Below are 12985 nucleotides of genomic sequence, written 5' to 3' on the forward strand. Positions count from 1 at the left end.
GCAATTTAGCAGATTATAGTGTTGATGACTGTGTCTATATTATAATAGCTCATACTTGTGGTTGATGTATACTGTTTGGTTGTGCCAATCTCTAATTTAATAAAGATTCGATGGTAGAAAACATATAGCCTGGGTAAATAGGAGCTTTGCATTCTTGTTTAGATCTAGCTGTATGTAGCAGTACAAATTTTGCACAAATTTTTCTTTTTGCTGGATCAAGAAGCTGTAGGTGACCTACAAAAAATTTATTGTTTTAAATAAACTGATTTTTCAGCTTTATTGAGTTATAATTGATACGTGGGAATTATATACATTTAAGATATATATTTGATGTTTTGATATATGTATATATTGTGAAATAATCACCACAATCAAGCTCATTAACATAACCACCACTTCACATAATTACTATTTTCTTTCTTAGTGAGTGTGTGGTAGGAATCTTTAAGTTCTACCTTCTTAGCAAATTTCAAGTACAAAATATGGACTATAGTAACCAGCTGTGCATTAGATCTCCATTACTTCATCTTGCATTACTGAAACTTTGTACCTTTTACCAAACATGTTTCCATTTTTCTCTTGTGTCCACCCCTGGTCACCATCATTCTATTCTGCTCCCATAAATTTGACTATTTTAGATTCTATATATAAAATAGATCATGCAATCTGTGTCTTTCTGTGCCTGCCTTATTTCACTTAGCACAATGCCCTCAAAGGTCATCCATGTTGTCATAAATAGTAGGATCTCCTCCTTTTTTTAGACTAAATAATACTCCAAGTATAGATATGTACAAATTAGGATATGGATATCACATTTTCTTTTTTCATTCATCCATCAACAGACACTTAGGTTGTTTTCACATCTTAGTAACTGTGAATAACGCTGCAATGACCTGAGAGCACAGCTATCTCTTCAAGACCAGAATTTCACGCCCTTTGGATATATATCCGGTTGTTTAATAGTTCTATTTTTGACATTTTGAGAAACCTCCATACTGTTTTCTATAATGGCTATACCAGCATTCATTCTTGTCAACAGTGTACAAGGATTCTCTTTTTCCAAATTCTCATTAACACGTTACCTTTCTTTTTTTTCTTCTAAGAGTCATCCCAATAGGTATGAATTGATAGCTCACTGTGGTTTTGATTTGCACTTTCTGATGACTTGGTAATGCTGAGCACCTTTTCATGTGGCTGTTGGCCCAAATATATAAAACAACTAATAACAAACAAAAAGGAATTTACTGATATTAATATAGTGATAGTAGGGGACTTTAATATATCATTTGTATCAATGGGCAGATCTTCTCAACAAAATAAACAAGGAAACAATGGCTTTGAATAACACACTGGATCAGATGGACTTACCAGACATATTCAGAACATTCCATCCTAAAAGAGCAGAATACACATTCTTTTCCAGTGCACATGGAACCTTCTCCAGAATAGATCAAACAGGTCACAAAACAGGCCTCAACAAATAGAAAAAGATTGAAATCATACTATGTATCATTTCTGAACACAATGCTATGAAACTAGAGTCAACAATAAGAAAAAATTTGGAAACATATGAAGGTTAAACAACATGCTACTAAACAAAGAATGAGTCAACTAGGAATTCAAAAAAGAAAAAAATTATATGGTCATTTGTATGTCTTCTTTTGAGAAATCTCTGTTTGGGTCATTTGTGCAATTAGTTTTAAACCAGTTTACTTGTTTTTTTGCTAATGAGTTGTATGAGTTCCTTATATATTTTGGATATTAACCTCTTACCATATTATGGTTTGTAAGTATTTTCTCCCATTCTGTAAGTTATCTTTAAATCTCTTAATTATTTTCTTTGCTGTGCAAAGATTTTTGGTGTAATCCCAATCGTCTATTTTTGCTTTTGTTGCCTGGACTTTTGGTGTGATATCAAAAAAAAAAAAAAATCATTATCCAGACCAATGTCAAAGAGCTTTTCTCTAATCTTTTTTTCTAGTAGTTCTTTTTCAAGATTTTATTAAGTATTCTCTATACCCTATGTAAGGCTCCAACTTACAACCCTAATATCAAGTCACATGCTCTACTGACTAACAAGCCAGGTGCCACTCCTAGTAGTTTTAGGGTTTCAAATTTTATATATTTTAAGTCTATAATCCATTTTGAGTTGATTTTTGGATATGATGTGAGATAAGGGTCTAATTTCATCCTCCTGTATATTAATATACACTGTTCAGAAAATTAAAAACCTAAATACCTAATTGGTAGCATAGTAAGAATAAAAATTAAGTCATGGGTATTTGTTGAATATCTGAAATTATTAAATTCCATGATAGAGTAGAAAACTTATAACTATATAGTAATTTAAAAATAATAATAAATATTTTTAAATATTTAATATTTTAGAGAATTTTTAAAATTAAATGCAAAAGTCTGTAATTTTATTTTAAAATAACAGATCAAAAATATATTTATCTCCTCTCCCTCAATAGACCATTTTGAAATAACATTAAAAGAATAAATATTGCATACATACATAATAACCAGGATATTCGGAGAAGGGTCTTGAATAAAAAAAAATTTTCCAATTTGAAAAATTTCTTTGATGCAAAAAAATTATCAGTGAAGCAGAATCTTAGACTAAAATTTCACAATGAAGAAAAAAGACCATGTATAAGAGTGAAATTTAGTATGTTCATAATCTAATTGATTAATTGAAGTACAGAAAAAAGAAAGCAGAATTAAAAAGAATATATTGAGAGATTCGTGGTGGCTCAGTCAGTTAAGCATCCAACTCTTGATTTTGGCTGAACTCATGATCTCAGGGTTCTAAGACTGGGCCCCACCCATGTCAAGCTCCACACTGGGGGCATGGAGTCTGCTTATGATTCTCTCCCCCTCTCCCTTTGCCCTTCATCACACTCTCTCATAAAAAAGAAAGAAGAAGAAAGAAGAAGAAGAAGAAGAAGAAGAAGAAGAAGAAGAAGAAGAAGAAGAAGAAGAAAAGAAAAGAAAGAAAAGAAAAGAAAAGAAAAGAAGAAAAGAAAAGAAAAGAAAAGAAAAGAAAAGAAAAGAAAAGAATTGAAAAACTAAAGAAAAAAAATCCCAGATCTGAAAAACATAAAACTTCATATTGAAAGGAATCATATGTACAGCTCAGGGAATTTAAAACACACACACACACACACACACACACACATGCACATTAAGGAATAGCATCAAAATATTAAATAATGCCAGCAACAAAAAATATAAAGAAATGTGAATTTCTTTGGGATCAGTCATCAGCATTATTGGATGAAAGCACACACTGGAACAATACCATCAAAATTATAGGGGAAAGTGGTTTTCAATTTAAAATTCTCTCTCGGGCAGCCCGGGAGGCTCAGTGGTTTAGCGCCTGCCTTCGACCCAGGGTGTGATCCTGGAAACCCGGAATCGAGTCCCACATCGGGCTCCCTGCGTGGACCCTGCTTCTCCCTCTGCCTGTGTCTCTACCTCTCTCTCTTTCTGTGTCTCTCTCATGAATAAATAAAGAAAATCTTTAAAAAATAAAAAATAAATAAAATTCTCTCTCAAACAATCAATTGTATATCCATTAGCAAAAATAAATAAGTAAACCTAGGTCTAAACTTCACATTTTATATAAGAATTAACTTTATAGATCATATTTTTAATGTAAAACATAAAACTCTAGATTTTTAGGATATAATAGGTGTTTGAGACCTAGGATTTGAGAAAGAGTTCTTAGAAATAACATGAAAAGCACGTCCATAAAACAACAAGAGCAATGCATCAGACTTTACCAAAATTAAAAACATTTGCTCTGTGAAAGACTCTTGTAAGAGGACTAAGTAGTACTAGGAAATGATATTTATAAGCTACATATCTGACAAAGAACTTATATCTACTATATATAAAGACTTCTCAAAACTCAATAGTTTTTTAAAAAATAACTAGTGGTCAAATCAGAAAATGAGGAAAACTCATGAAATGGTACCTCACCAGGAGGGTATACACAGGGAAAATAAATACATGAAAAGATATTCCCCATCACTAGTCATAAGGGAACTAAAATAAGACCATGATGAGTTATTATTACATACCTGTTAGAACATATAAAATACAAAACAGTGACAAAACTAAAAGCTGGTGAGAATGTAGAAATACTGGATCTCTCATACATTGTAGGTACAGGTGGGAATTAAAACGATAGTCTCCTTGGAAATATTTCATGTTTCTTAAAAATATATGTGTGTATGTACATAGGTATATACATACATGTACATATATGTGTACTTACCAAATGACCCAGCAATTACAATCTTCACTATATATTCCGGATAAATGAAAGCATGTCTCCATAAATGACTTAGACACAATGCTTCATGATAGCTCTTTCAACCAAAACCAAAATGTTCCTCAATAGGTGAATAGTTAAACAAACGGGGGTACGTCTGTACTATGGACTATAAGAAGGAATCGGCTGGCTACTCATACATACACGATTTGGACAGATCTCAAGGATATTGTGCTAAGCGAAAATAGCTCATCTCTAAAGGCCACATATTGCATGACTTCATTTACACAAAACTATCAAAAGACAAAAAATAAAGAGCTGAGGCCAGATTAGTAGTTTCCACGGGTTAGAGATGATGCAGAGGGGGAGACTGTAAAGTTATTGACATGATAAAATAGTCCTGTATCTTGTTTGCCGTGATGGTTACATGAATCTGCACCTATGATAAAAGGACAGAACTATGGATCATGTGTAAAAATGTCAAGTTTCTCATTTAAAAAATATTTTATTTTATATATTTATTTATTTTTAGAGAAGGGGAGGTGTAGAGGTAGAAAGAATCTTAAACAGGCTCAAGCCCAGCACAGAGCTCAATATGGGGCTCAGTCTCACCACCCTGAGACCATGACCCAAGCTGAAATGAAGTCAGATGCTTAACCAACTGAGCCACCCAGGCACTCGTCAATTTTCTCATTTTGATATCATGCCATAATTTTTTAAGATGCAACCACTGATAAAGTCTTAGTGAGGAATATATGGACCTCTCTGTCCTATTTTTATAATTTCCTGTGAATATATAATTATGTCAAAAATTTTTAAAAACTTTAAAAAGGTAAATAAAGCATATTGTATGGCTTAAAATATAAGTCAAAATTATATCATTAATTCTGTGATAAAAATGAACTCCCTTAACATATGGCTCTTTAAACACATTGTGGTTATAAAAAGGATGGACTTCCTGTATGTATAATGCTTTCTTTGGTCTGCATGTCCTTTGCTAAGCTAGGCGATATTTTAAGACTCATCAGAAGTGTAGTAGAAAGCATATTTGGATTTAGAGAGATCTGAGCTTCAGTCCAAGGTCCAGAAGTTGTTAATTTAAGAAGTTTACTAGCTATGTAATCATAAGTAAAAATCTTAATGCATTTTCTGAGCTTCAGTTTATCATCTTTAAAGTGAAGATAATAGCGATTGTATAGTTTTGTGGTCAAGATAAAATATAACCTATATAGTGATTTCTACCAACATTCTTCCATTTTAGTTTCAGAACTGAATTTGTTGGGGCACCTGGGTGGCTCAGTCATTGAGCATCTGCCTTTGGCTCAAGTCATGATCCCAGGGTCCTGGGATCGAGTGTTGCATCAGGCTTCCTGTGGGAGCCTGCTTCTCTCTCTGCCTATGTCTCTACCTCTCTCTTTGTGTCTCTCATGAATAAATAAATACAATCTTTAAAAAAAGTAAAATAACTAAATTTGTCTATGTTGAAAGAAACTTACATCACTTCACAGAAAAATGAGTATAACCCACTTTTATAATTGTATCATGACAGGCCACTTAACGTATGTTTATTTCTAATTTAGAAACTTCATGAAATGAAGAGAACAAGCAATATCTAAATTCTGCTGAAATATTTGTAGGAAGCTGAGGATATGCCCCTCCCAAAATTCAGGGAAAAACAAATGCTGAAGAGGAGGAGATGGAATGAAAACTGAATTGCAAATAGATACTAGGGAATAATATTTGGTGCTTATGTTTGTGTATTTAGCTTACTAAAAGATCCCATGCAATAAAGGGCATAAAAAAATCATACTCTAAAATTTGCAAAAGAAAAAAAATTGCAAAGGAATATGTGCTCTATATCCACCCCACCCCCTTCATTTCCTTTCCCTTCTCCCATCAAGATTGGTTGACTCTAGGGTAGTACTTCTTTTAAAATAAGTTATGATGCATCTTTTACTTATGTCATTACAAGACTTCAAAACCTACCTAATAAGTTTGCATATATCCTATTTTTAAGTTGTATTTCATATGCTTTTTCAAATAAATATTTAAGAACATATTAGGACCTATAATTAGCAGTATTAAGATAGGATCCTGAACAAATCTGTTCACTGTTATTCTCACAGGTGTGTCTTCTATTAAAAAAATTAATTTCATAGGTCATCAGAATAATGCTTGATGCATTTGTTCTGTTCAACATAAACCACAATTGAAAGACGTATATAACCTGAAATTTTAAATTATATGCAATAAAAGAACATAGGTTTTTGGAATCAGTTAAACCCATGTTTGAGTTCTGATATGAATCTACTACACACTTTCTCATTTTTAAAATATTTTTGTTTATTTGTTTCTTTACTTATTTTTAGAGTGGTGAGGGGCAGAGGGAAAGTGAACCATAAGCAGGCTCCAGCCCAGCATGGAGCTCAATGCAGGGTTCAATCTCACCACCTTGAGATCATGACCTGAGCCAGAATAAGGAGTCACTTAAACCAAGTGACTTTTGGGATGAAGGAAATGACATTTTCAACTTGTTTCCTCACACATATAATGAGAATCTTAGAATTGATAGAAGAATGAAATTTAAAACTATGTAAAGCTATATGCAGTAAATGGGATATGATAGAGGCTTCAACTGACAATCACTCCCATTCATTGTATTACCTCTTAACCTACTCTTCACTGTTTCGTTTTTTTATACTTCCAGCGTGTCCGTTAGTATTATATATGGTTTCCTATCATATCTATCTTGTTTTTTTTCCTCCTGCAAATATTCACTGGGCGTTCTTATAATGCACGGTACGATGCCATGTGCTTTGAGATGTACAAAACTATCTCTGCCCCAGACAAAAAAATAAGACTGGGACACAGTATTACAGTAGGAAACAGGAGATTAATAGCATTGTAGTACTACCTGCTGAAGATTATCAGTAGATAGTCCTTCGGAGAGACCAAAGACTCCTGAGAAGAAGTAACTTTCAAGCTATGTTTTGGAGGTTTTTCAGAAGAAAAAAAAAGTGGGTGGAGAATTGCAGGTAGAAGAAAAATCCATCTGAGTGCCTCGGTGGCTGAGTCAGTTAAGCATCTTCTTTTGGCTCAGGTCACAATCCCAGCTTCCTGAGATAGAACCCTACATTGGGCTCCCTGCTCAGCGGGGAGCCTGCTTCTCCCTCTGCCTCTCCTCCTGCTCTTGCTTTCTCTCTCTTTCTCTCTCTCTTTCTATGTAAAGCTATTGTCTAAAAATCAATTGATTTAAAATTAATGTATATATGACATTTCTGAATTTCCTGTAGCCAGTCTATAAGTCAAGCCTAAGTACCACTGATCAGAAGATTAAAAGGTTCAAGTAGTCAAAGAATGATAAATTCAATGGAAGACAGTGTTTCTGTCTGATTCCTGGCAGCTCATGTATTTGATGACTTCCTGTCTTCTTTATAACTTTGAAAAAAGAGTTCTTAAAGCAATAATCTACAAATTAAGAGAAACTCATTCAGCCTATCAAAAAATTAAATGGTTGAATGTCCCTGAGTATCTAGCCAGATATTTTACTAATACTTGTTATAAAGAGTGAATAGTTTTCCATTATCTCTTTTCCTCCACCATTCTAGAAAAATAATTTCACAAGTTATATAAATGTTTTTTTTTAATTTATTCATATTTATATATAATATATTTTCATATCTATGAAAATAAAATTATTGTGCAAGGATAAATACCTTGTTATGAAGAAAAGAAATGAACATAATCTTGTGTGTTAAGGAAGAAAGGTGATTGGCTTGGTGAGAACTTTATTTGCCTTTTTCCTTCTCCATTCTGGGTAACTAATAAATAGGAAGGATCACATTGTCCCTAGTTGGAATTTGGATTTTGCTGAAATAATATAATTAACATATTTTAATTTCTATCATAGCTTAGACAATTGATTCTAGTAATACACAATAAAATAAATAGAGCCATTGTTTTATAAAGTAATAAAGAATATTGCACGCTATGCTTGAAATATATTTGGATGTAGCAGAGAACTTCAATTTAGATACACATTTATGTGAATTTTGTTTCATCCTTTCTTTGTAGGGATTAGTGTTCTCAAATGCATGGAGCACCTTAACATCTTCTCTCTGTCATGTGTTTTAAAAAACTACAGTGTACAGAGAACTATTCAACTCAATATTTGAAAATCTCACTCAATAAATACCACTACTCTGACTGTGGTATTTATGCCCTATCTAAATATCTTGAATATTCTCTTGGACCACAGAAAGTGAACAAAATATTTTTGGCCAAAGATGTATATAGATTCCAGTTGAACTTGTTTTATAAATTATATTACTAATTTTATTAATATCTTCTTATGACAGCTACCTTGCCTTACATGTTTTTGTGTCGCATAACAAACGCTACCAGATAGTAAAGCAAAGAGGTTTAGCTCAAGAAAAAAGTCAAATAGTTGCTATGTGTATAAGATAGGAGGACAGAAATTTGAACAATTGGGGAGAAAAATCAAATAAATGGTTATTCACCTCTATGTTGTTAAAAATCTCAACTAAAGTAAAGAAAAACTGAAAAAAATCAACAGATATTATGAAGACTATGAGATTATAATGCAGAGTTAAATATTTTTTACTGAAAACAGAAGAAAGGAGTTGATCTTTTGATTTAGATAATACTTTTAGCTCTAGTCATTTCTATCAAACTATTCAAATTTAATTCTTATTAATTAATTTAGGTATATGAATCTATTAAAATGTAAGATGTTATTTAACTTTTAAAACTTAAGACATTTTTGCTTGCACCAGAAAGCTTGTTAAACTTCTTAAACTGCTTCACTTTCCTGAAGCAGATGTTTCTTTGACTATCAGTGACTTGGTATTCTAAGATAACACAAAGAAAGTGCATTCAGGACATACAGCATGAGATGTGACTAGCAAATAATGCGACGGATTTGTCAACAAGCATACTAAGGACTAAACATCCAAATGAACATTATATTTCCAAGCAGCCACTTTAGGAGATCAGACACATTTCAGTGGTGTTGCCATTGCTCAAAACATTTCAAACTTCTCTTTTAGAATGCTCTCAGAAATAATTTATGAGCCATACAAAACTCAGGCTCATTGCTTTATAAATTGCACCTCGTATCGCAGTAACTTGAAGCAAAGCAGAATTGAAAAATATAATTTTTTCTTTTGTTTACAAAAAGAAACTTGCATTTTAAAATAGTCCCCAAAGAAACTGGTTTTATATAAGTCTAGAAAAACAAGTGGAAAAGTAATGAATAATAATAATAATAAAATTCTTCCTTTCTCCTTATAATTTGAATAGAACATAATATAGACTAAGAATCAATGCAACTTGGGGCACCTGGGTGGCTCAGTTAGTTAAGCAGTTGCCTTTGGCTCAGGTCATGATTTCAGGATCATGGGATGGAGCCCAGAGTTGGGCTCCCTGATCAGCGGGGAGCCTGCTTCTCCCTCTGCCCCTCTCCCAGCTCCTGTCCTCTCTCTCTTTCAAATAAATAAATAAAATCTTTAAAAAAATATCAATACAACTTTCTTAGAAGTATCATCCATTTAATCTCAACTTTGTTGGTTCTGAGTGCTTTTTCAATGACCACTTTGGCAAATTTTCTCTCTTCTCATTCTCCTTAACCTCTCTTAGCTATCTGACACTGCTGATCATCCTTTCTTTTTCCCAAATTCCATGAACAGTTTTCTTAAAGGAAATTCCACACCACTCTATATCCTTAGCCTTTCCTGAACTTACTCTGCTGTTCTCTTTCCCATTCAGGTAAGCATTACTCTATGTACAGAAGCTACTAAAATATTTAAATATTTATGGAATAAATAGGCAAGCCCTTGTTTCTATGCTCTATTTTCCTGTGCTATTTCTCTTGTTAAACTAAATACCACAGAGATAACTATCACCACTGCTGAGTCAAGTTCCACCACTCAAACTTCCTCTCTCCGTCCTGCTCTACAACTGTGCAAACATAAAAAAATTATTCAACCTCACTGAGTCTAGTTTCCTCATATGTAAGACAGGGACAAAACTATTCCCTCTCTCATAAAATAATGCCTTGCAAGATAGTGCTTAAGAAGTTTCTGATACATTTTAGTGTTCAGTTATTATTTTTTTAAGCCCTGCACCCAACACGGGGCTTGAACTCACAACCCAAGATCAAAAGCTGCATGTTCTACCAACTGAGCCACTCAGGCACCCTTAAAAGTGTTCAATTATTTTAAATATTACTGTTATCTCCAAAATCCTTCATGACATCCTCACAGTCAATTCAGTATATTTTATATGAATACTGTCTGAAACTTGCACCTAAATAAAATATGTTATGTTTTCACCTAGATTAAATCATGCAACTACCATAATTAAATTCTGAATTAATTATTTTTCTCCTAACTTTAGTAGTGCAGATAGCAATGGTTTTCTTAGGCTAATAGAGAGCCATCATATAGATTTAAAAACTTGTATTGTCTTTGAGTAGGCTGTCAAAATGCTGTGACCACTCACTAACAGGAAAGTTAATCAAACACATCTGATAAACATCCCCATACTTCTAAACTTTCCTTTACCTGTTGACTTCCTCAAACCCGCTTTTCTTTTGTTATTATGGTGACCCTAGTGGGAAGCCTATTCTTTCAGGCTATGAGGCTTGAAATCTGTTCTTTTGACCTTTACTATCCTAGCCTTTCTACACAGGCCCCCAGTTTCTGAAGTTCACTCTTCCATCCCTCTCCAAATGTCCTTGTCTTAACTCTTGTCATCTCACCCTGGACCACCACACTATACTTCTAACTTTCCCAACTGCCTTTATTCTCACGTTTTTCCAACTCATTGCACATACAACCTCATCATGCTAATTGTCCAAAAATTACCAATATTATACTGTCTGATTGATCTTTATATCCCTATACCACCCATCATAATTTTTACACAATGTAAAAAAAGAAACTGAAATAAATTCCATATCCTTATGTAGAAGCCTCCACTGATTGCATGATGGTAGTACTGTTCATAAGAGTCCCATAATACATACTCTTTTTTTTTTAACCATAATACATACTCTTAACTATGGTTCTGTGAATGCTAAATGAGGGGAAAAGAAAATTTTAAAACATATATAAACAGCACTCTGTAAGATGCTTTGGCTTAGTGTATTTCCATTTAGTCTCACACTACAACCTGTGAGAAAAGTACTATCTCCATTTCAGTAATAAAGACCATCAGAGAAGTCAAGATGACTATTCAGCGGGAAGGATTTATGCTATTTATGAACTCACTGCTCCACTCTCAAAATGTATGCCCATTTTATTCCATACTACCTTCTTTAAAGCAGCGTTTTAAGACTGGAGTTCCTTGAATGTATGAGTTTTCTATTGCTGTTGTAATATAATATTACAAACTTAGTGGTTTAGAATAATACAAATTTGTTATTTTAGAGTCCAGGAGGTCCAAAGTCCAAAATCAGTCTCAAGAAGTTAAAATCATGATGTTGGCAGGGCTGGTTGCTCCTGGAGATTGAAGGGAAAATCTGCGTCTCAGGCTTTTTCCTCTCCTAGAAGCCACATGAACCCTTTGCCCTTGCACCTTCCTCACACATCACTCCAGCCTCCTGCTTCTGTCACATATCCAGCTACTGACTTTACCCATCTGGTCCCCTTTTGTAAGGGCCTTGTAATTACACTGGGCCCATCCGAATAATCTAGGATAATAAACAAACCTTTGCCATGTAGACTAATCTATTCACAGGTTCCAGGCATTAAGACATGGACATCTTTGGGGGCCATTATTTAGCCTGTAACACTAGGCATAAGCTCTGACTTTAGAGCCTAAATCCCCTAGGACTAAGAAGTGAAGATATTTAGCTGTCTCAACAGTACCTATGCATTACAATCTTTTCTCAAAATGTACTGAACACAATAGAGAATCATTCAACCGAAGAAGACAGTTCATTTACTCACCTGCTCATTTATTATGAACCTTCATTTTGATAAATAAAATCCAATTCTTGGTTTTTCCTGAAAAATTAAAAGAAATTTGTAAGAAATGAGCAGTGCACATTACACAAATTATAATGTGTGTTCTGGAAGGATATATAGGAAAGAGCATACTTGCAACTGCATTGAACTCAAAATAGAAATTTCAATTTTTGTTTTAAAGCTTTAATATAAAATGAGCCTACTCCTAGCTTGTATTTCTTACCAACTTAGCATGGCTTTTACCAAGAGGGTCTTTAAATTTTGACAGGTTAGTTTTCCAAAATGTATATGTTCAAGTATATATTATAAAGTTAGTGCTTCATTATACCCCCTCAGCAAAATGAAAAGTCTAAACATGTTTAATGATTCAGTTTTTATATAACATAAGAACATTACTTAATGGTGCTTGAATTAACAAAATGAATTGAGCTAATTGATGACATCTCCTCTTAATGATACATTGACTTTCTGGGTCATCTTTTATACTTCTGTCACTCTCATTAGCCCATGGCCACTAGCATATGAGGTGCCCTCTGGCATTTCTATAGATCAACTAAATGTGCCTGCTTCAGTGCTAAGACAGGGAGAAGCAGATTTCCTGCTGTCTTCTGACTCCTTTCTTTCTCCCACCCTGAAAATCATCAATCTTTCAAGAGTGTTAAATTTACTTTGGGATCATAAATATATACTGGTGGAAATTTATTACCGAAGA

The sequence above is a fragment of the Vulpes lagopus genome, chromosome 11 (genome assembly GCF_018345385.1).
Source record: "Vulpes lagopus strain Blue_001 chromosome 11, ASM1834538v1, whole genome shotgun sequence".
NCBI classification, from domain to species: Eukaryota; Metazoa; Chordata; class Mammalia; order Carnivora; family Canidae; genus Vulpes; species Vulpes lagopus.